The following is a 23,358-nucleotide window of genomic DNA, read 5'->3' as shown; positions in this document are numbered from 1 at the left end:
ACTAATGTTAAGCAGTGTCTTGGTCCATTTAAATGCGTAGTGCAAGGTTTAGGGTCGATGTTGTGATGGGGTTGAGGGTGGCCTTATGCAGAGTTTAGATTATGGTTGTATGGGGTGGTTTGGATAAGGATGATCCTGCTTCAGGCAAGAGGTTGAACTAGATGCCTTTTTAGGTCTCTTCCAGCTCTACTTTTCGATGACTTGATGACTACCTCTCTGTACATAATGTCTGCAGAAAGCCCAGCACAATGGGGTCTTATATTTGGCTGAGTATCTGGCTGCAACCGAAATATTAAAAATAAAGCTTCTGAAATATTTGAGTTTCCCACATCAGTTAATGGGAGTCAGAAGGGAGCTTGTGTCCGCTTGTTGGATAACAACCAGCACACGCTTCGATACGTACACGTGTGCAATATGTGTCGATGTTACGTGTCGGTTGTCCTGTTGGTTGTAGCTCTAGAAAAGTGTAGGTGGCTCCAATCAATAGAAGAAGAAGCCCTTCCAACTCCCAAAACCTCACTTTTGATTCAAAACAGCTTTCCATTTCTGAATTTTAGTTCATTTATACAAAAAAGGGCTTCAAAACGATTGGAACAAAATGTCCCTCAGTTTTTGGAGTTGGACTTCCTGTCCTGAGGCACAAGGAAGGAGAAAACATCAAAATCTTCAAAATTCGCATGAGACGGAATTTATTTCTTGCCCGGTCCTACTTTGCCCAATAACCGATGGGCAATAACGCCTTGCCTTGACGAACACTTGCTATACACAAAGTGAGTCTGCACATGGGGGGGTTGAGGGAAAAATGTATTCAATACTGGTTTCAAACACAATTAAAAAAATACCGCGGAAATGTAAAGAAGAAATGTTTGGATCCTGTGCAATGGGAGCGGGTTGAAGAACTTCCCATGAAACCACCTTGCAATCAGTTCTAGCAAGGGCTGAGAATGCGTCGCTCTGTCTGAGGTCCCAAATCGCCCCCCAGTGAAGTTAGTGGGGGCTGGATCAAGTCCCTGGACTGACTCAATCTGATGTGGGGCATCATCAGAAGTAAGTGGGTGGGCAGGCATTTAAGGAAACCTCCTGGGTGGTCCTCCACGCTCCAGCTTCACCTGTCTTCAGCAAGGCATTCGCTGATGCCATTGTCTAGTTCAGCTGGAGATCTGTTCAATTCTCCATGCTCCGAGTTAGTCTTGGCAAGGTTGCTCACTTCTTCCATGCAAGTTAAAAGATCTCTTCCAGGAAGGTCTTCTTCCCTGGGATAGTGGTCCTTCCATGGGGCTTTATGGTTGTAAAACAACCCTTACTGCATGCTGACCTCGTTCTTCTCTGCACCCCAACTGCTCTATACTCAACGCATGGATTCAAGGAGCAAATGGCTCTTTCCCCAACTGGAGCTGGAGCCATAACCTCCCGCTTCCCCAGGCATTGTCCCAGTGCCGCAGCTGGTGCGATCCCTTTGGTAAACTTGCCAAGCTCCATCTCAAATGAGTTTGCGTTCTTGCCCCCGTGGCTGCTACTGGGGTTTGGTCCTGAACTTTGCTGCTCTAATGGTTTCAGTTGATTCATAGCCAATGTATATGTATTTGTTCTTTAATAGCTCTTTCCCCTCCCTGGCATTCCCCCCCCCACCATGCATTTATAGAGTATTTCTGTTGCTAGATTAAACAGAGAGAGGCAGTTAGGTGGGTTAGTCTGAAATCAGGCAGAAGGCAAGGCTAGATTTGCACCTTGTAGCCTAAATCAGAGATGTGTCACCTGTAAGCGGCGGGCTTACTTCATAGAGGCCGCACTGTTTCAGCCTTTTTTCATAGTCTGTTCCCCTTGTCCTCATAGCCCTTCCCGGTGTCTGTGCCAATTTGAATTGACCTTCCTTGAACGTGGGCAGCCAGTTTTGTGCAGCATTTCCAGCTTCTGGATGCACCCGTGTCTTGCACAGCGGCACTAACGCTTCCCTACGCCTACGGGAAGTACCCCTAATGCTCTCCGTACCTTTCTGTACTCTTCTTGGTTCTCTGCTCTCCTCCTGCCTGTGCTGCCTAGGATCTCCCTAAATCTTGGCCTGGATACAACCAGAGGTGACTTGAGTGCTGCCTACGAGCGAGCATCAAGATCTAAGGGAGCAACTCTTCAGGAAGGCACCTCAAGGGAGGATGAGGACCAGTGGGCAAAAGCTGATAGCAGGTAAATTCAGGCTGGACGTAACTTTTTTCTCTGTAAGGGTCTCCAGAATCTGGAGCACGCTCCCAGCAGAGGTGGTGCAGTCACCAGCCTTGGAGGTGTTCATAGATGAGGCTGGACAAGCAGCACGTTGAGCTCCTTTGAGCCCAATAACCTCCTGCCCATGGATGACCTTACAGACCCCTTCCAGCCCTTCGAGTCTGGGATTTGCAGCAGGGACGACTGGCTCCCATGCAGGACCCCCCCTTTTCTTCACCCTATGGGGTGGGAATTGGAGAAGAGTTTTGCTTGTGACACATCAGAGAGCTTAGGCTTGCAAATGTTTGCCCTCCATGGCTGCACATTTATACAAACAAGTTTAAAGAGCGTGACCTAACGGATAGGACTCGGGGCTCCTGGGTTCCAGTTCTGCCACGGACTCATGTTGGCTGTTCATAGGCAAGGCACTCACTTCTGCATGCTGCTTTATCCTCCCACCCCACTGCATTTTTATTTAATGAGACGGCTGTAGCTCCTACCACAGGTACAGTTCTTGGTAGACGCACAGGCAGGCAGAGCACCCGGCTTTTGCAACCCTGCCCCATATTTACGGCGCGCGGATGGCAGCCGAGCATCTAAAAATCCGGCTGTTATAGCGATCCACGTCATCCGGCGGCGTCTTTAGCTCTGTGCAGTGTCTGTAAGTGATTCCCCCAGTCCCGAGGTAGAAAATAACAGGCATCCAGCTGGTGCCTGGCAAGATCCCAAGGATGCTGAAAACCAGTGGCGTACAAAGCAGGCACAGCTGCATGCTACCCACAGCTGTTTGTCTGCAGAACGCACCCCAGCGGGCCAGGCGGGCTGGCTTGGGTGGGCTGGGAGGAGGGTCCAATTTGGGAGGAATCAGAAGCAGCCGCAAAGACTCGAGACGTGTTTTTCCTCCGCTCGTTACTCTCCTTTCATCCGCTCCTCTTTCATGTCCCTGCGGTTTGTTGTTTGTTCCCTGGCTTCTCCCTGCTGCTGAATCTTAATGAGGGAGCCATCGGTGTGAACCCCGGAGTTGGGTGCCAAGCGTGCGCTCGGTTACCGAATACTCCACATCTTTTCAGTGTATATTGAAGCAGGTCAAGCAAAGGGACATGTGCCCATCTCTCTCTATCCCCTTCTCTGTTGCTCTGTATTTTGCAGGCCTACAGCACAAAGATTTCCCTTTTTGGGGGGGCGGGTATTGAGTTATTAGAGTATCCAGCGCTGTGAAGCAAAGATGAAAAAGAATGCCAAGATTTTAGAGGAGATCGAAATCCTCCTGTTCCGGCGCATAAATCAAACCCGGAGTAATGGGAGGTTCAGGAAGAAATTCTCCCTTTGAGCCAGTTACTCTCCGACTTCCTAGTGCAGGGTTTCTACCAACTTCCTTTGAAGCCTTGGGTGCTGCCCACTGTTGGACACAGGATACCGGACTAGATGAACCTCAAGTCTGATCAAGCCTGGCAGATCCTTCCTATATTATAATAATAAGTCTCAATACAGCACTTTACATGCAATGATCTCAAAGTGCTGCACAAAGGAGGGGCAGAAACTCTCATTATTCCCAGGGCTTTTCAATGCAGGGTCTATGAACCAGATTTTCAAAGGTACACAGCACCCATAATTGCTGCCAGGCTATCAGAAGATTTCAGCTCCCTGTGAGGCACCTAGCCAGATTTTTGTTCTTTGAGGGATACTTTTCTGCGGAGACAGAGAGCGAGATTCAGCTTTGCTTGGATTTTCCCTGCCCGAGAATACATGCCCAAGCTAATCATGCGCTTTGTGCAAAGCCCAAAAGATGCGCGGCGTCGGTGAACATCGGATCCGATCCTGTATTGCTAAATGATGTCTGTGCCACGCTGCATGGGTTGTTCTGGTGCTGATCCTAACCTGGGATGCTAATGGCTAGGGACAGACGTTACACATAAGGGATCAGAAACGGGTTTAAACCTGCAACACAGCAGAAGCTCAGTGCACATAACCCGGTTTCAAAATGGCTGAAACTGGTTTAAGATAAACCTGGTTGAATGTAGCATGAGACTCTGCCGATTCGGGTCAAACCCGTTTATGAGACTTCTGTCCCAGACCAACGGGGCGGTCGGTTTTCGGGTCTGCCTCAATCGCTTGCGTTCCCAGAAGACATTTTGTGAGCTGCGTTTGCGGAGGAGGAGGAGGACGGAGAATGCAAACATAATGTGATCCGTGTCCTCCTTGACTGATGGCGTCTAAGCTCCCCTTGAGCTGTAGAGCAAACAGCGCTGCCCAAATATTCGTTCCCTTTTCAAACATTCAATTGATTCTGGAGGCCAGAGGCAGCCCGGTAAGTGAATTTTCCTCCAGTAGAAATACAGAGAAAGCCTTCCTCCTCCTTTCATGGTAGATGAACACGGGGGTTTTTTTCTGTTCTAGCAAGTGGTAGCATAGACATTCGGTTTGTGGCATCCGTCCTGACTCCCCGCACGGGCACGTTGACTTGGCTGGTGATGTTAGCTAGCAGAGCAAACAGATTTTGATGGGTTGAGGTAAGGACAGCAGCTGCATTTTTGGTCTTGCACTCAGCTCAGCTCCCCCCCGGGTCCTTTGTCATCCCAGCAGGCTCTCAGGCATGATGCTGAGCGCCTGCAAGCTGGAGCTCCCTGCTTGAAGTGATACTATTCTGGCAAGACATTTTCTCCCCGGAGGTGGGTCTGGCCTGGATGGCATTAGCATTTCGGCCTTTACGTGCCACCTATAATAGACTTCCTATGTTGCAGTAGCTGTGTTTGTACGTACAGCAGTAGCAGGCTGGGTTGCATTAGCGATATGCCCGCTGTGTTCCTCCATACGCAGAGCAGACAAATACTCTCGGCCTGATTATCTCATGCAAATATAACTCTGTTGACTTTGTGAGAGTCATGCCCAATTTACATATTTGTAAGTAGGCAAAAAAAAAAAAAATCAAGTTTTGTTGTCCAAACGACTTATTTTAGATTCAGAAAACAACAAGATGGACAAAGACAAAAGGGAGGGCCGAGTGAGAGCATCCAGCGTGCGAATCCGCTGATCCGGGGCCCGCGCTGAGCTCTGCGAACAAAGTGCTGGCTGAAATCTGTATGCAGCGGATGTGTCTTGACGTGAGATCTTGTCAGAACATGATTGCAAGGTGTCGTGTTGGCTCAAACTGTTAACATGACGTTGCAGACATATTACAGAGAGAAAAGGCATGTTTAGCACCATGCCAGCAGGTTGCATTTCACCCTCCTGGAAGCAGCACGTTAACCAAGACCGCTTGATACTTGCACGCGTCCACCCGGACTTCAAAGTTTTGTATTATTGACCGCGACTTCTCCTCCAACACGACCAAAGACCACAGGGCAACTCGGTAAAAGATGCAGCGCGCACACACCCCAAAGGCAGGACAATGCCGGTGCTGCCTTACACAATATATTTTGTTCCAATCCAGCGGTACAAGTGCCTACTTCGACAGAACCAAAAATGCTACTTCAACTTTGGGTGCGTTTGGCAGCAAATCCTTTCTGGGGAATGTGACTATTTTTTTTTGGTCGGCAGCCACCGCTGCTCCTACACTGTGCTAAGTTTGCTCGGCTTTGAAAGGCAAGTGTGAGTGATGTAGCACAGCACCGCATCGTGGGAGCAGAATTGCATTCATTATCCTAGCCCCGGGGCTGGCTGGGTGGCTGCGAACGTTTCATTTCACCTATCCAGGCCTCAGTTTACCTGCCTGTCAATGGAGATCGTACCAGTCACTGCTTTCACCAGGGTATTGTAAGAATTAATTAACAGTTGGTACGGTGTGCCGAGATCGTCGGATGAAAGCCACTATAGATATGCAAAGCAGCATCATTATGCAAGGATAAAATTGAGAACCTGTGCAAAGTTAGTGTTAAAATGAAAGTTTCCTAGGGAGCATTATGGATCCTCAGCTCCAGGGTGCCTCTTTCTCTTGCCCGACTATCCCAAGGGAAAATGGGGGCACATGGGGTTTTCAGAACTGAAGAGACACAGTTTTGTTCAAAAGATAAAGGAGGAGGAGAAAACAGAAGATCTGAAAAGGAAGGCAAGAAAGAAAACTGTTAGCTTCTTGTAGTCGCTCATGCACACAAAAATAAGCAGCAGGCTGAAAAAGAGCCAGAATGGGTTTGGTGGTTTTTTTTTTAAATGACCAGTGCATCTTTTTTTTTTTTTTTTTTTTGCTTTTGAAAGTAAAATCAGTTGAGAAAGATCCTGGGTAGAAAAAGAAAAAAAAAAAAATGGCTGGGGAGGGACACACTCAATCAGCTAATTAAACACGCAACCGAGGCACAATATTCCTGATTAATTAGAAAAAACTGCGCTCCCGCTTCCAATTGCTGACAGTTTCTTTTAGTGCACGCGTGCAGATTAATTGCATTCGATGGGTAGCTGATAATAAGAAGGTTTGAACTCGGGGGGGTGTTAATTATCTTTGATGATGTGTGTTTAAAATCATAGGTGGAGGGTAGGACTGACGGTCCTCAAAACGGCCTGGAGTTGAGAGCCCGGAGGGGAGTTTCGGGGTCTAAATCCACTGCATCTGGCGTATTGAGAATCCTGTGATATTCTACCCCGTCCTGAAACTCCCCGGCAGGATATTAGAGATGGGGCTGAATCTTAGGTTAGAGACGTCTTCTCTCACAACACAGGAATTGCTTTGAAATGCAACCCCCTCCGGGGTGGAAGGCCACAGCTGTTTAGCAGAAAGGAAAGACAGTTCGGTGGTTAAAACATTAGGTTACCGCTAAGTAAGTATGCCCCGCTTAACGCCCACCTCTGCCACAGATTTCCTGGAGGAAATTGCTTTGCCTCGCTGTCCTCCATCTGGACGACGGAGATGGTAATAATACACCTTTCCCCCGTGTTGTCTATTTAGGGGTTAGGGACTACCTCTTTCTTTCCAGCATCCAGCACTCTGGCCCCAGTCCGGGTTAGGACCCGCGTGTTTTAATATGACGGATGTCGAGAGAATGCTGCCTAGTGTTTTAAGACAGGGAGTGATGTTGAATCCCACAGTCCATTTTAATTGCAAATGGGGAGCTCAACCACACACGCCTAAGTAAGGATAACACCACTCAAGTCCGAGAAAAAGGACACATCAGGCTCGCATGGTCGAGGCAGCCGCTAGCGCTCAAGTTGCTGCAGCCATTGGCATGGCACTACTGTGGCTGGTAGTCTGCTTTTGGCTTTGTTTCCTTCCATGGATAATCCCGGGCTGGGGTGCAGCGTTTGGACGCGGCCCCTCTCCTAGTGCTAGCACCGCCACTTGGTACAGGGTTGTGGGGTCTTGAATGACCCTGCCTTGTTGGGCCTGGAGTATTCCCACCAGGCAGCTCTTCCAGAGGTGCATCAGGGACGGGGTGGCCATTCAAAGCATTTCGTATGTCGTTCAATCACCCGAGAGGAGATTGCAGTTTGCATTATAGGCAGATCAAAGCGGTGCAGAAACCATGCGTTGGATTCCTGTTGCATTTACACGGGCAAATCTAAGGTGAGAGCAGAATCCAGCCCCCCGTCCGGTGATTAAAAGACAATGGGAGAAGTTGATCATGACCAGATGGACAAAGCGTGATGGTTTGTAACGGGCCAGGGTGACAGGAGCCTACAGATGAATCGGACCTTGGAGCTGCAGAGAAGATGTCTCCCATCCATGATATCAAGATGACACCATGGAGCTTAAAACGGGAACATCTGCTGCGGACCCCCCGCGTTCAGGCAGGAATTGCTCTTTCTATGCAAGCAGCCTCTTTCCAGGAGCTGTGGCTCCCATATCTGTGACACTCTCTGGGCTTCTTGCTGGCATGAGAAAGAGGAGAGTGGGTGGTAGTTGGGGGGGAGAAAAGCGGGGAGTTTGCAACTCAAACCCGGGTCCCCTCCCTTGGCATCACAGAGCACTGCTTAATGCATCAGAGGACTTCCTGGTCCTTTTATCCTTTGCCCAACTCTCTGGCAAAGTCACCTCTTTGGTATGGGATGAAGTCACCTCCTTCCTCCCCCACTTTTGCTTCCCAAGCCTCCCCCCAGCCTCTCCCAGGCTGCGTCCTGCTGGCAAACCTTGCTAATGTTTCCTCGCTGCTGCTGCTTTTTTTCCCCCCTTGGGATTTGAAGGACTGGATTGAGCTGCGCTGAGCCTGGTCCAGGAGCAGCATGTGGACGGATTGGATAAGAAGCTGGATCCACTGGCCTGTGAGAAAACTTGGCGGATGCCTGCGCCGAAGCTGTCCTATTTAGAGCGACGCACGAGCGTGTGCCAGGTAGCAGGGAACGGGGACGTGATCCGCTCTCGCAGGCAGCGCACCTGGCCATTCGCACGCCAGCTCTGGCTTTGCTTCTCCTCCTGGCCCAGCACCTCCCTCCATCCTTGCCTGCTTCTCCTCCTGCTCCTTCTCTTCCACTCTTCCTTTCTCTTGTCCTTTTCCAGATTTTCTCTTCATCCTCCTTTCAGCCGGCCTCTTGTTTCTATACTGCCAGTGCCCCGGGCCAGGAGGGGTCACGTACGGTGCTGGAAACAGTGCGAAGGGCACGTGCGTGTGTGCATGTGCTGGAAGCGGGGCGTTGAAAAGGACGTGCACCGTTTTTTTCCCAAGGTTTACATTTCAGTCTCATTACAATTAAACTCAGGAGACAGGAATCCATTTCCCAGGAGCTCGAGCTCTTGACAGAACCTCTCAATTTACAATATTTTGTGAACACTGCACACTCGAATGAGTTTATCAATAGCCTGATTGAGTTGCTGCCCCCGGGCTCCTAGGTTTGACCAGTCTGTAGATTATGCGAGCAAGAGGATTTTTCTGGGAGAAGCGTGCAAGGAGGGGTAGGGGAGGTTTTCTGGAGGAAACACAGGCTACCACTCGACTCTGGAGGTGATCCAGCTTTCCATTGACTTTGGTGCAAGCAGAAAGGGAACATGTCTAACTGGAAATTAAATGCATTGGCGAAGACGATGGTTTATCCTGAGTTTCCAAAGCACAGGAGCAGCAGCAGGCAGAGCTGCCAACAAACAGCGAGCCCAGATGCTACCAATTTCCCTTCAGCTCTTCTGCTGGAAGTTGCAGACCTAGCGGTGACGATGCTGATGCTCCTATGGACTTCTCTGTCCCCGTTCATCCTAAGATCTCAGGCGTTTTGCAGATGCTGATTGACCGAGCCTCACAACAACCCCTCCGGGAGAGCTGTTGTTTCAAACCTCCCATCTTTTCACTTTTGTAAAAACAAAGAAGGAAACTGAGGCACGGGAAGCTAAAGTAACGTGTCCTAGTTTTCATATGTTGTCAGATCCAGGACTGAAATGCAGGTCCAGAGCCAAGAGCAGAGCCCAGGTCCCCCTGCTCCCCGTTTACATGATGCTGTCTGGACCTGTCAAGTAGCGTCCCAACAAATGCCAGCACCAAGCCACCATTGAATCAGCATCCGGTTGCTCCCTCCTAAGACGGAGAGGAAGAGGGACTATGTAGTAGCGTCGTGTTTTCAGAACATCATTACACAATGTAAATTCCTGAAGTGGGGTGCCTTTGCCCCATCCAGAGGAGAATTATCCCTGAACGAATTGGGAATAGAAGTCCACTGATATAAATTACACGGGTTTCGGTGTCATTTGTCTCGGGCCAGCTGCTCGCTGATGGCGGAGTGGTGCGGCACTTGGGCCCTTGTACACGGTGCGCGTTGTTTAGATGCACGTTAGGAAACGGCACTCCAAATCGCCGTGTCGCTAAGTGAGTCGCGTGTGAAAATCCACGTTGACTTTTTTTTATCGTGGTAGGTTTCAATCTATCGTGGGATGTTAGACCGCCGCTGCCGCGTTTCATTTTCACCGTGGCCAGTTGTCCCACCGGGTTTGATTTTATCGTGCCACTTCCATTACGCGTCTCCTCGCACACCACTAAAATCACCGCGTTCCCCGTCCAGGCATGATTTGTCCACTGGGTCCCCCCTAGCATTTTTTTACTCATTAATCAATTATGAGCGTTAAACACGTCACGTGCAAAACAGTAATGGGAATCATCGCGGTACGTTGCGAGAGGGAAATAAACCTAGAGATGATCTTTAGCTAGAAAAAGCCAACACCATATACAGGATTGCTGTAGGAGCAGGATGCAGAGACCAGGATGAATACGGACGTGAACACAGCGGGCCTGAGAAATGCTTTTGCAACTCTGAAAGCCAACAGAGCGACGCCAGAATAACAGCGGGTTAGCAAGGAGGCAGATCAGGACGGGATGTGTTGTGGCATAAAGGTTGCATTGCACCTGGGTTCAGCTGGTCTCATCCACCCTTGGTCTGTCTGGTTTAGTTAGGATGTAAACTTGGACTATGTTGTATTATAGCATGTACAGCACCTAGCACAACGAGGCCATCGTTTTAGTCGGCTCCTCTAGTTGCTACCATAATACCAACTCCACTGGCACGGATGAAACTCTCTGCCCCCAGCCGTGGACTATCTGGCAGGTTTTCCAGCGGCGCCGTTTAGAGAGATGATTTCAGCTTCCACATTTGTTATTGGTGCCACTGTATTTTTCGAACCCATCTGCCTGCAAAGCTGAGTTTCCGTGGTTACCGTGTCCAGGTCTCCGAGTGACAGAAAAATTAGAATCATTAAAAAGAGAAAAAAGCAAGAGAAAAAAAAAAGGAAAAGACAAAGCCTCATCAGGCTGCTTGAAAATAGCTCTTGTGCAAATGAAAGTCTTTTAATTTTAGGGTTTGGTACTTGGAGATCCTACTGAGGCTTCCTTACCCCGGTTCCCCCGGGGTATAAAGCTGGTTCATTAGATCTGTTATCCAACAACGGATGGAAGCATGTTATTAGTCCAGGGTGAATATTACTCGTTTGTGGGTTGTGAGCAGTAATTTTTCAATCTCTACCTTTACCCAATTCACATTTTAAAGGACAGAAGGGATTATTTTTGTGGTGGGCTCATTAAAAAAAAAACCCGAACGAAGCCAGAGAGAGGCTGTTTGGAACATTACTTCTGGTCCCGATAGAGACGAGTCCATAAATAGAGAACAGGAGAGACAGCCCATGGTTTTCTTCACGGCCAAAGGGATAAAGGAGCGTGTTCCTGGAGCCTAGATCGTCTCGTGGAGGTGCAGGTGAGGGCAGGGACGCTTGGGCACACATGTTGTGTATCCACACGCAGGAAGGGTAGGGAGTGTGGTAGGTTTGCACCTTCAAACCTCTGCTGGGAGCGATGGAGTTGAAATGACAGACTTTCTCAGACTCCCCAAGCCCAGCCCGACAACCCCAACTTCGCCCCCTCCACGCACACAAGTGGACACGATCCTGTCCCTGTCCGTGCGTGCCGTTAACACGAAAATCGGAGCAGCTGACAGCACACCCCCAAGCAGCCTCGGCCGGACACAGCCTTCCCGTCTCCCCGCATGTCAGGGCCCTCGATGCGGCCGAGAGGAAGGAGGGCTCGCTCTGCCGAACAGATGGGAGGAAAGATGGATCGCCGGCAGCAAAGCGGAGCAGCGAGCTCTCCCGTGGTGCAACGGGTCATAGTCGAAGCCGCTTAGCAGCTGCCCATCGAGTCCTGCCAGGGGGAGAGAAGAGCAAGTGAGACAGCGAAGCCCATTGCAGAGGCCAGCCTCTGCACGTTCACGACTCCCGCTGCACTTTGGGGGAGCCCCGAAAGGGTGCCAGGGCATCCCGTGCACACTCAAGGGGAGAGGGGACCAGGCTCGAGCCTGCAGCATCAGTCGAGCCCCGTCACTCGCATCCTTGGGGAAGCTGCCAGCTTTCGCTCGCAGGGATCGGCCTCTTTCCAGCACGTCCTCTGAGGAGCTGCTGTCACTCATTTAAAAAAATTTTGCCCAGAAAAACCCGGGGTTGCATGGCAAGGCTCTGGACCTCCCTATTCAGGGAGCGATGGGGATGGAGCAACAGCTGGCAGGGGCAGGGGCAGCATCTCTATCCCTCCTCAAATTCACACGTAGCAGCAGCGGGAGGTGGCCAGATACGTCTGGCCGCGGCCGTTCACTCGTGCCATCCCCATGCAAAGGCAGCAGCCAAGAGACTTTTGCTCAGTGTCATCATTGCAGCCCCGATTCCTTTGTAACTCTGGAGTGACATCTCTAGGCAAGAGCACAGCAGCTCCTTATCTATTGCCATGGTTTCCCCGAGCGCTCGGCTTTGTCGTATCAAACGACGCAAACCGAGAACCGGAGGGAAGAGAGCGGTTCTTGCCATAGGAGGCATTGCATTTCTCCCCCCCGTTCTCTTCGGCGGCAGAGAAAAAAAAGGCGTGTAATGTTTTGCATGCGTCTTTTTTGCTACATCTGCAGTCATGAATCGGGCCTGTGAAGCACTGTGTAGGAGAGCCTCTTCCTTCTTCACTTGATCTCCTTCCCTTCCCAAGAACATTTTTCTCATCAAAGCCTGCTGATTGCAGACACGCCATAAGATATTTTTAATCATCCTCTGTCACGAAGTTTTCAAGGAGAAGGAACCTTCTTCGCGCGGAGGAAAGTCCCTTTATTCTCTCTCGTTTGAAATACCCGAGTAGTTCCTTTTAATTACAATAGTGCTTTTTTTTCCCTATGTTTTTTGTTCCTCCCTTACTCTCCTCTGAAGGAGCTAACGTGTTTGCACAGTTTACAATAAGGGTTCCCCCAGCCCCCGGGGTGCGTAACACGCCTGATCTGACATACCGCAACTCGGCAAATAAATATTACAAGATTCAATAAGGGCGAGCTGCATTTGCAAGGCTGAGGCTAATTTAATCAATGATGGCAGGGGCTTTAAGACACGGCTCCTTTTTAAAGCGCACAACGCCGGCTTCTTGTAAGGAACTGCGAAGCGAGCTAAATCTTTGAAAGGCTTTAAATGAAGCCTCCTCTGCCAAAGCTTTGGAAATTAAAATCCTCCAGAGCTGGTTTTTGTCCGGCGACGTCGGAAGAGACCCAGGCCGAACCGGCGACTCGCAGCGGACATAGTGAGAGCGGCTGGGCTCAGCGCAGCGAGCATCGGGTGAAGTTTTCTGCAGAAGGCAGAAAATTGAGCGACCCCTCATTTGAAGTAAGAAAAAGATCTTCTGCTCCTTTATGTGTGCTAGGAAAAAAGAAATGCAGCGATGGTGATGGGAAGCCGATGCTGAGTGCGCGTGTTAGGAAAACGATGGAGACTGCTTGATCCAAAAGGGGAAAGGTGTCCAAAGAGGGGAGAACTGGAGCGTCCTCTGCTTTAGATTTTAGCAATTCAGCGCCTCGCCATGCCCCCGCTGCTTTCTGCGATCTCCTCCCTCTAAGGAGGGTCGCGATCCATCCGCTTGGAAATGCTGCCGTAGAAGATTACAGCGGTCCCGTCTGGCCTTCGAGTCTCTCCAACCTATGCATCCACACGATGGTTTTAAAAGGTGGGATTGTGCTGCTCTTCCCATCGTGTTTGGTTCACCGGTTACGGGACTTACGGAAGATGGATCACTTTGAACCAGCGCCTGTGTCCCGTGAGCCGTGGCGTATGCCGAATACACTTGACTAATCAAACCAGCACAACAATGGCACAAAAGTCATTGATTATTATTATTATTAGAGTATCGTTATCATTATCACTGAAGGATGATGATTATTATTATTAGAGTATCGTTATCATTACCACTGAAGGATGATGGCGGCAATGATGCTGATATTAATGATATCACGACACCTATTCAGGGCGCTCTGTTCTTAGTTTTCACTGTTTTGGGGGGGTTTTTTACAAAAGAAAGGATCATTACAGATGGGGAAAGCAGAGAGTAATGACTTTCCCGAAGGGCAGCCAGGGTCAATGGAAAAGCCAGGAATAGAACAAGGGTCTCTTGATGATTTTTAGCTTGAGGAACTCCATAAATGGTGTCCATTATTGCAGGTAGCCTTGGATTTGTTAACGCAGCCCATAAAACGGATGCGGTTTTATGGAAAGGCCTTGAAGGAGATGTGTATAGGTTGCCGTGCCATGCTAGGACGGATCATGCCCCCCCAGAAAGGGTTTGCCTGTCATCTCGTTACTGACTGTCAAGTTGGAAGGACGTTACACGGCACCTCTGATGGGGCGGTGCTGGAAATGAGGGTTTGTCAAATGAACTCATGCTGGAGATGAGATCGTGAACATAGAGAGAGAGAGGAAGCATGAGAAAGAGGGGTGACAGTGTTTGAGCATGGTCTTAAGAGCCAAGGCTGTCTTGAAAGTCAAATCTCAGCTCTTTCACTCCACGCTCCTCTTGTTGTGGGAGAAACCACTTTGCCTCAGTTTCCCTCTCTCTAAAATGGAGATTATGACACTGCAGTGGTACTCCTGAGTGTTTCTACCGTTGCACTTCGATGGTAGGTTTACAAGTTTCTTGCCCATGTGCCCGAGGTGCTAACAGGGGCTCTCCTTTGGTTGAGCAAGGGGGTATATTTATACCGTTGGAAAAAGCAGGGTGGGGGGTCCTAGTTCTGGTGCAAAAGTAAAGCTCCGAGTGACCTAGGCAGCCACACAGATGAAAATGCAAAAGCTTGGTTGTCATAAAACCCGCTTCACAGGAAACATATGTGGATTAATTCATTAATATGCTTGTGCATGACTCTGAAGGGTCGAGGAGGTTTGGTCCAAGCATCTTCCCCAACCCCTGCTCCAAACTAGGGAGGCTCCAAACCCCGGGTAGGAATCTGATTTCGTCTCCAGCTTGGGACATTGGGGTGTCAACGTGTCGCCTTTTGGAGGCAGGGGTTGGCTGTTTAAAAGCCCTGCCCAGACAGTCAGACCCCCGGGTAGCTTGAGAGATGCGGTTCAGCAGTATATTCACCACGATGGGGGTCTTCGCCAAAGCCTCCTGGTAACAAAAGATTTCCCTGTGCAAGCTCAGCTGTCGGGTGGCCCAGAGGCCACTCTTGACAGCTTGTGAGCATATCAAACCCATGACGGTCTAGTGGGGAGTACTCTAAAACCACCTGGTGCAAAGGCCGTCTCCTTCTGTCCTCCCTCTGCAGCTCTGCTTCCTTCGGTCCTTTCGAGCCCAGGTGTCTGCTGGAGGAGAAGTCCCCTGTCAGGTGTGCCCCAGATGAAAAGATCCTGGTCTGTCTAGGCAAAGCCAGGGCCATGGATGTGGTGACCATTTGGGGAGACGATTGTCTTCTGCATCACAAAGGAAAGAGTCTCATGTCTCACACCATTACAACTGTTGGACCCACTACCTGTAGACCAAGAGAAGCGTGGCCAGTGGGCCTGCTTCCACTAATCCAGCTGACCCATTGGAGGGCAGCCGCTTGTTGCTGCTCCCTGCCCGTGGATGGGAGAGGCCTGTGCTTTGATCCTTTTGGGAAAACTCAAATGCACGTTGCTGGGACTCAAATGCACGTCGCGCTTTGATGCTTCCGGGAAAACTCAAATGCACGTTGCTGGGACTCAAATGCACGTCGCGCTTTGATGCTTCCAGGAGAACCCAAATGCACGTTGCTGGGACTGTGCTCTCACACACCTAATGGCATGCTGTCAGCGTGTCCATCAGTCTGCCTGATGGGGTATCGACAGCTGCCGCACAACCGTGCCTCCCGTCAACTCTAGCTGCCCTTCCTTCCTCGCTCTCGCTCTGCAATGCTGGCAGAAGCCCAAAGTGCTTCCCTTCATGTATGATTTCAGAAGCAGATTCTTTGGTCAGCCGGACGTAATTCATTCAAGGCTCTGGCTTAAGCATTTTGGAGAGGGCTGGGAGGAAAGGGGAGGGAGAAATGTAAAAAAGTCCTATTTTCATGTGTTTCATATTATCCTCGACAACAGCAAAACAGTACTGCTTCTTTCGCACCCCATCTCGACACAGTGCTGTTCTGCCACGGGCAAACTTCACCATGCAATTATTTTAAAAATGCAGCTCTTCTTCATTTTTCAGAAGGGTGGGAAAAAAGGAGGGGGGGGTGGGAAAAAATGAACGGCTTTTGCTTGAAGAACAGCAGGGCTGGATTTTCAGCTGGTGCAAATAGCCGAAATTCCCTGGAAGTCAATAGAGCTATGCTCATCTACAGCCACTGGGGATCTGGCTCTCAGATTTCAAAATTACGTTCTCATCGTTGTTGCCTGTGCTGCATATCAGTCCAAGAGGATCGGGCACTCCAACGTGAACTGAGGTCCACCACAAACCTTGTTCTCCAAAGACAGGTCTCCACCGCAGTCACTCTGATGCCCGCAACTTGTGTAGACACACCTGAACTAGCTTTAAGCTAGCCTGGGTACCAATAGGCATTCAGCTGTGATATTTGGCATAGACTGAGTATGAGGTAGCTTCTCATTTTGGAGCCCTGCATTGTTGCAGCTACACTGCTAGGAATATCTTCAGCTTAAAGCTGGGTCGGTTGTGTCTACACAAGACGCGGTCTCAGTAGCATGTAGACCTGCCCCGAGCAGACTGCATGCTTCTCTGCCCTGTCATCCCTCAGAGCAGCACAGAGCAGCTTGTACATGCAAAAATAAAAATAAAAGCCATATCACAACAGTGCTCTCTCTAGGGAGAGGAGAAGAGAAAGAACCAACTCTATGTAATGAATGTTAATGCCATCACTCAGCACGCCAATGAAAAGCACTCAGGTCTCCGACTGGCGAGGAAACCATAAGGACCTGTAAAGATCAGTATGGTATTGTATAATATTTCACTCTTCCACACCAGTTCTATTATGTCTCAACATATTTTGCATCTTTTTCCTCCTCCTTTCCTAAACAGAAGCCCCAACAGATTGAAGGCTTGGAAGGAAAAGAGAAAGAAAGACAGAAAGAGTGCTCCAAGGATCTTCCTAAAGTAGCTCCCACCATTATAGCACGCCAGAAGAGATTACTCTTGTTGAGGACATCTGCTCAGTAAGTACAGCTTTTACCAAACTCTAAAGATCTTCAGCGGGAAGTGTTTAAAGAGGAGGCGTCTGTTGATGAGCTGGAGAAACACAGCACTGGCTCTTGCTGACCAGAGTTAAGGGGCAGGCAGCTTGCTGGCTTAAATCTGAAAATTAAAGTGACGCTATTTCCAATGTTATGTTAAGGGTGAAGTGTAAGAGTCACTATTATTGTGGGCAAATGTTCATCTCTCACTGCGAGAGAGTCATAGTTTGAGCCTTAATTAAGTTTCACTTGCAAGCACCATCTTTAAGGCCCAGTTTATTAGTGAATGTGCTGGAGGAAATTTTGATCTTTGCTTGGAAGCTCAACAAATGGAAAAAGGAGGTGAAGTTCACCTAATAGGTATGTTATATTTTGGGGGGTTTTCCCATTGGCTTTCACCTGAATAATTAGAGCTGGTCCAATTACATGATTTTCTGGCAAAAATACTCTGTTTTGTTGAAGTTAAAAAGTGTTGTTACACTCTGTGGGTTTTGACATAGCTTTGCTGGGAAGGGTTTTTCCTTTTGTCAGGGGCTCTCTGGTCACCTCTGCCCAGAGTGAGAAAAAAACCCCAACTGAGCACAAATTGAAAATGGCAGGTTTTTGACTAAGAAATGGATATTTCCACACACGTGAGTTTTGTTTGAAAGGTGTCGTTTTTACGCCAGCGCAGTAAGAAAAATTTGAAAACCTCAAGAGTTGACAAGGACCAGCCTCAAGGTCTTTCTGAAAAGCCCCAATGATCAGGGTCGCCAAGGAGGTGCAGTTTTCATTCTGTGCTTCAAGTTCTTGGCACGAATCCCCCAAAATGACCTTTCTCGTGGCATCTTTGTGCATCCACTGCTGGGGCCAAATTGCAGGCTTCTGTGCACCAAATCAAATCCAAATGGCACTTCAAAACTTAGGGGTTGGTCAGTCACGTAAAGCCTTTGCAGACCATCTCATGGAGAGCTGAATTCCTGCAAGGTATGGTAGTCTCTCTCTGAAGGAGTCATGTATTCATGGTATGTGCATATCAGGTGCCTGCTCTGGAAGCTGCTTGCAGCACGGGGTCCTGCTAGGGACATACAGCCTGGTCTGAAGCCTGTTTAAATCACTGGAAAGGTGCTCATTAACCTCAATGGTCATTTGTTCATGCCACAAAATTGCCATTTTTACACGTGTCGCTCCCCCCCTGCAGCTCAGGGACTGCTTGGCCTACCGGCAGCTCGCCCTCCCCTCCCCACTACCGGAGAGGCCCAGCCCTTGTGGACACGCCATGGAGGTTTACTTCGCCCTAAATTGAAGGGGAATTTTTAAAGACCCACCGCTTCAATTTAGGGAGCATTAAACTGAAGTAAATCCTCGTGGTGTGTACAAATGCCCAATGGTATGTGGATGAAGCCAATAAGGATAAGGCAGGTCCCTGGCTAGTCTCTTCTTCCCGTCTTCCTGTCAACCCTGCTTGCTATTGTATATACTCCTATCAGCTCTTGGTAGACTGCTTTCAGGGGCAGGAGTATTGCCTGTGTGGTCTGGGGATAAGGGGGTTGCGCTCTGTGAACTCTTTGGGCTGACGGAGCATGAGGCTGTTTCAGAATTTGCTTTGCAGCAAAAATGAACAGCCCAATCTCTGCTACTGTCTGTGCCTTTTCCAGCCCTTTTGTACAGCGAAGTTTGTTACCTGTGGTTGGTTTTATTTCCATAGCGCCATCAAGTGTCTAGGTGCTTTCACTTAGATTAGAGCAAAAGCTCTCCGCTTTGCTTCTCTTTCCCACCAGTGTCAGTCATTAACGCCATCAGTCCTTGAGTTCTTGGCTGATGCTGCCAATGGATGAGGGCAAATTTGGTGACGTGGATTCAGTCTGCTAGGAATTGACACCGTGAATATCGAGTCATTCCCCTGAAAGGCCAGGCCATCAAATTATAAAGATTTCTAATCACTAATGGCTTGAGCTAGATTCAAACCAATGACCTAGGGTGAAAGGCCCTGCATCACCTATTACCAAGCCCCCAGCTGACCTGGTTCCCTCTAATGGGCTGGCGTAATCTATAGAAGTTGTAACTCAATTGAAAATGCTGCTTGAAGTTCAGTTTGTCACATTCAACTCCTGCTTGGAAAAAGACCTTGCCTTTTTCCCTGCAGCAGGCTGCCTTCTTACAGTAATGCTGGATGAACAATTTACAGCAGGTTTTGGCATGAGGCCGCTCTGAACAAGACGGTGCCAGTGTGATGCCCCCTGCTCTGGGCTGGCAGTGATGATCCCAGGCGCTTTTCTGTAATATATGATTCTACCCCCTTGTCCACGCGTTCTCTCTCAGCGTGTGATTATATAGAGTCTTATATGTTTGTGTGATCTCTGCCCCCAGCGTCCCAGGGGCAGCTGCATTTTAGGATCAAAGTCATCTTTGTGTGCACATAGGGACTGTCATGCCCAGGACTCAGGAAAAACGTGTATAGTTTTAAAGTCTGCAGCATCTAAAATGTAAGCTGTCTGGGGTGAAGGGCTCTGTACTGCTCCTCCTCTGCTGACAGTCTGCAGATACAGTGGTGCCTTGGAAGTTATCCTCCTGCAGGAGGTGCAAGGAGTGATCCAGGATCAGAGTATTTTCTTAGTGTAATGTTAGGCTGAAAGATATGGGTGGTGGTCAGCAGGTGAGTCTCAAGGGGTGCGTCTACATATTCACATTTACTGTGCAGTAACCGAAATTACTGTGCAGTGCGGGTGCGTGTCTACATGTGCACACCTGCATCACACAGATATCAGATTTATACCTGATTAGCTACTGTGCAGTAATGCACGTATGGACACCTTAATGCACAGTAACACTGTGTGTATGGACTGACTTGGGACTAACTTTAGCCCCAAGTCAGTCCACACATAGCATTAATGCGCTTTAAAGCCTGCATGTGTAGCTGCCTTACTGTGCAGTAACACTGTGTGTGTGGACCGACTTGGGACTAACTTTAGTCCTGAGTCAGTCCACACGTAGCATTAATGTGCTTTAATGCCTGCATGTGTAGGCGCCTTACTGTGCAGTAACACTGTGTGTGTGGACCGACTTGGGACTAACTTTAGTCCTGAGTCAGTCCACACGTAGCATTAATGCGCTTTAATGCCTGCATGTGTAGATACCAGCGTATTCCTGCTTACCGTGCAGTAAATTTAAGCTGGCATAAATGCACATGTAGACACACCCAGGGAGGTCTTCATTGGTTTTTAAACCAACTCCCCCTACTATCGTCACAACCCCCCTTTTTATTCAGGTTTTAGTACTGTACACCCAGGATGGCCGACTCAGATGGCAGTATAACACAGAGCCTGCGAACAACTTGAATTTGGGCTGGAACCTACCAACTTTGCAGAGAGGATGCAAACTACATCACTCAAGCACTGCTAGTCCTCCAGTTACCTTCCCACCTTTCCCCTGAAGGTTGCACAGATTTTCCCTACTAGGAAAGCATCTTAGAGCACCTCAGCACAAAGCAACATAGGATATGCAATAGTAACTTATCCCGTATTGACCATTCCTTGAATGGTGGAGGTTGCAGTTGACACAGAGTCCCCTCTTTCAGGAAGCAAAATCTTGTGCTGCTTGCGAGTCAGCTGAGGTACAAACCCAGGCCTGATCTTTCAGTCTTTCCCCCTATGCTAAGTGAGTACAGCCATCCCTTGTGCGTGCAGGAGGAGCGGCGTGCAGGCCTTTGCTCAGGGCCTGCATGAGGTTAAAGCCAGCTCCCGCTGCAAGCTCTCTTCTCTGAAATAATCAGATCTGCTGGCACGTCAGCATGCCATACTCCTGCCTCATCTGATGCAAGCAAGATGCGGTGTTTATGCATTATTTGGCTTAACAGAAATAAAATCATTGCAGCAGACCCCTGCCAGGGGATTAATATTCCTGGAACTGGTCAGGGTTTCCCCCCACCCTGGGCATTTAGCTGCAGGACAGCATTATCCTGTGACCGCACTCTCTTCTGCTGGATGTCATCCCATAAATGAGCTCTTCCCCACGACTTGGGAGATTCATAACCATCTATCCAGTCCCTATCACACTATTACCTGAGGACCTGTTATCTGAGCCCTATGAGATATGGCAGTTTTGCCTTGGTGACTTGCCCAAGGGCACACAAGAAGTCTCTGGGAGAATAGAGAATTGAATCTCAGTTTCCTGATTCCCAGATAAAACACCCTAACCACTAGACCACCCTTCCTCTTCCACTAGCCCTTCCTGCAGGTATCTGGTGCTCCTCGTGACAACACATGGGGACAGCGACCTCGCTGGACCCTCGGATACCTGGTTCAAATCCTGCTGCCCATCCTTTTGGGAAGACGAGTTGCCCCAACTGGTAGGAAGCTGCTGTGCCTTCCCAGTTCAGTGGGGATCCTGCTTCACGTGTGATTCATATCCTGGATTTCCATTGAAACCATGTGTTTGCTGGGAGGCCTCTCGCAGTAGCTGAGCTGTAATTGCAGATCCCGCTCTGCTCAGGGAGACGGCGACATCCCACTCTCACCCGGGTTCATTTTCTGCTCCTTTCCATTGGCCTTTCCTGTTTGCTCGCGCCGGCTCTCCTGCCTTTTGCTTCTCTAATCAGATTTAGATAATAACCCCACTCAGCGAAATCAGTGCAGAATTGCTGCTTGCCTCGTTGACCGATTCACGTCCTCGAGATCCATTCAGCGACAGGAGGCGGTCACTCGGAGACCTCATTGCTATCGGGAAGGGGCAAGCTCCTGGCGTAGTCTCCCCTCCCTCCCACGCCGATGCAGACAAGGTTGGCGCTTGAGTTTCTTGGGGCTGTGTTGCTCCTGTGAAATGGTTTCACTCTGCACAGCATAAAATGATCTCAAAGAGGGCTCGTAGACCGGCGTCCTCTATTTATCACAGAACAGGTACCACCGAGGCAGTAGGATCTGCCTTGCCGGCGGGAATGGATCAGGTATCACATCTAGAGGGCAGAGGGAGGTTGGATGTCTTCGGCCCATTCACTCCTTTCAAATGGGACGGTCAACAAGAGGATCAGCTACAGCGACTGTTTAAGTGACGTGTTTGCGTGCTGGGGACTTGGCTGAGCCCCACCAAACTCACTGCACCTTTCGTTCTGGTCTTTCATTGTAAAGGGCAAGTGAGCACAGGATCCTTCTTCATGGCCCATCGCGCTACCAGAGTGCCAGGCCTGCGACTCGCTCCCTCCTTTGATGCCCTTGGAGCAGGGACTGGAGGCTGTGAATTAGGGCTGCCCTCACATACAGTCTGCTTCACATACCTCCTCTCCCCACGGGCAGTGTACTCTGCTCTGCCTGCAAAACCCACTCCCGCACTGGTGGATGGGAGCAGGGCTCACGTTAGACCCCCCTCCGAGCCAAGCGGATCCCCTGCACAGGGTTTGTTCCCGAGGGGGATTTTCCATCCTCTTCCAGACCCCTTTATGCAGCCAGAGTGGAGCAACGGGGCCTTAATACACAGCCTTGTGGTCCGTCACGTAATAGAGGGGCCATATCCTCAGATGGCATAAATAATCCTTGCTCCATTGGGACTTTGCTGCTTTACGCCACCTATTGTGCAGGTCTCTTGCTCCTCCCTCTGGTGTGCTGTGCCTGGCTGACACGGGCAGTTTCTGCACAGACGCCCACCTATTCTCCCGTCCTCAGCAGCCGCTCGGCGCGGCCCTGACATTACCGCACTCTGGAGTTAAGTGAATATTCAGCCCTGGGGACCTACATGCAGAGCTGAGAGATTAAAAGCCCCAATCAGCGTCTTTTTAACTACTCTTTTAATAACTCCTGTGATCACGGTGACCCAGCGATTAGGTATTTCCTTTCCCTTTCCCCGGTCTCCATTCCCTCCCCCCACTCCCTTCTTTCTTCCAATGCCCTGTGCACACTGTTGATATATTATTATTGATCTTTTTTTTATTTAAAGCTCATCCCTGCCATTCACTTGTGAGTAATAACCAGGGCTCTTTGTTCAATAGCACAATAGACTGTCCCTCGACAGCTCCAGGTGGGAGGTGGGGAGTTGCTTTGAAAGGTTAATGTCTCTGTTAGAGAAAGAATAGCTCTGAAGCTGTCTGCTGTCACTTTGGGGAGCTTTTAAACCGTTACTTGTGTTCTTCAACTATTAACTGGTCCCCAAATGAAATACACTTGACTCTTCCCCCCCCCAACCGCTGTTTAAATATTTGGACACCTAAATTGAGTCAGCTTAGAAGATCGCCTCCCTCGTGGCCTAGGAGAGATGGAGGTTTCTATATTCTGTTACCAGTCATAATCGTTGACTGCCTCTCCCACCCCAACGCCCCCCCTACCTCCCATAGCTCCAAGACAGGGAAAGGGGGGTGGCGCGCTCGCCCTTCTCTGAGC

At 49.4% G+C, this 23,358-nt stretch overlaps 1 long non-coding RNA gene across 1 annotated transcript in view; it reads left to right on the top strand.

Moving 5' to 3' along the window:
• The window catches only part of LOC132246543 (uncharacterized), a 251,315-nt gene that overhangs the window by 39,825 nt on the left and 188,132 nt on the right, over window positions 1–23,358 (top strand). Inside the window, exon 2 of the long non-coding RNA XR_009457880.1 lies at window positions 16,863–16,996. This is a non-coding gene — a long non-coding RNA (uncharacterized LOC132246543). The remainder of the gene's footprint in view (window positions 1–16,862; window positions 16,997–23,358) is intronic.

Source organism: Alligator mississippiensis, chromosome 16 (genome assembly GCF_030867095.1).
Source record: "Alligator mississippiensis isolate rAllMis1 chromosome 16, rAllMis1, whole genome shotgun sequence".
Classification (NCBI taxonomy): Eukaryota; Metazoa; Chordata; order Crocodylia; family Alligatoridae; genus Alligator; species Alligator mississippiensis.
Note: the sequence above shows the minus strand (reverse complement) of the source record. Positions and strands in the feature narration are given on the sequence as shown.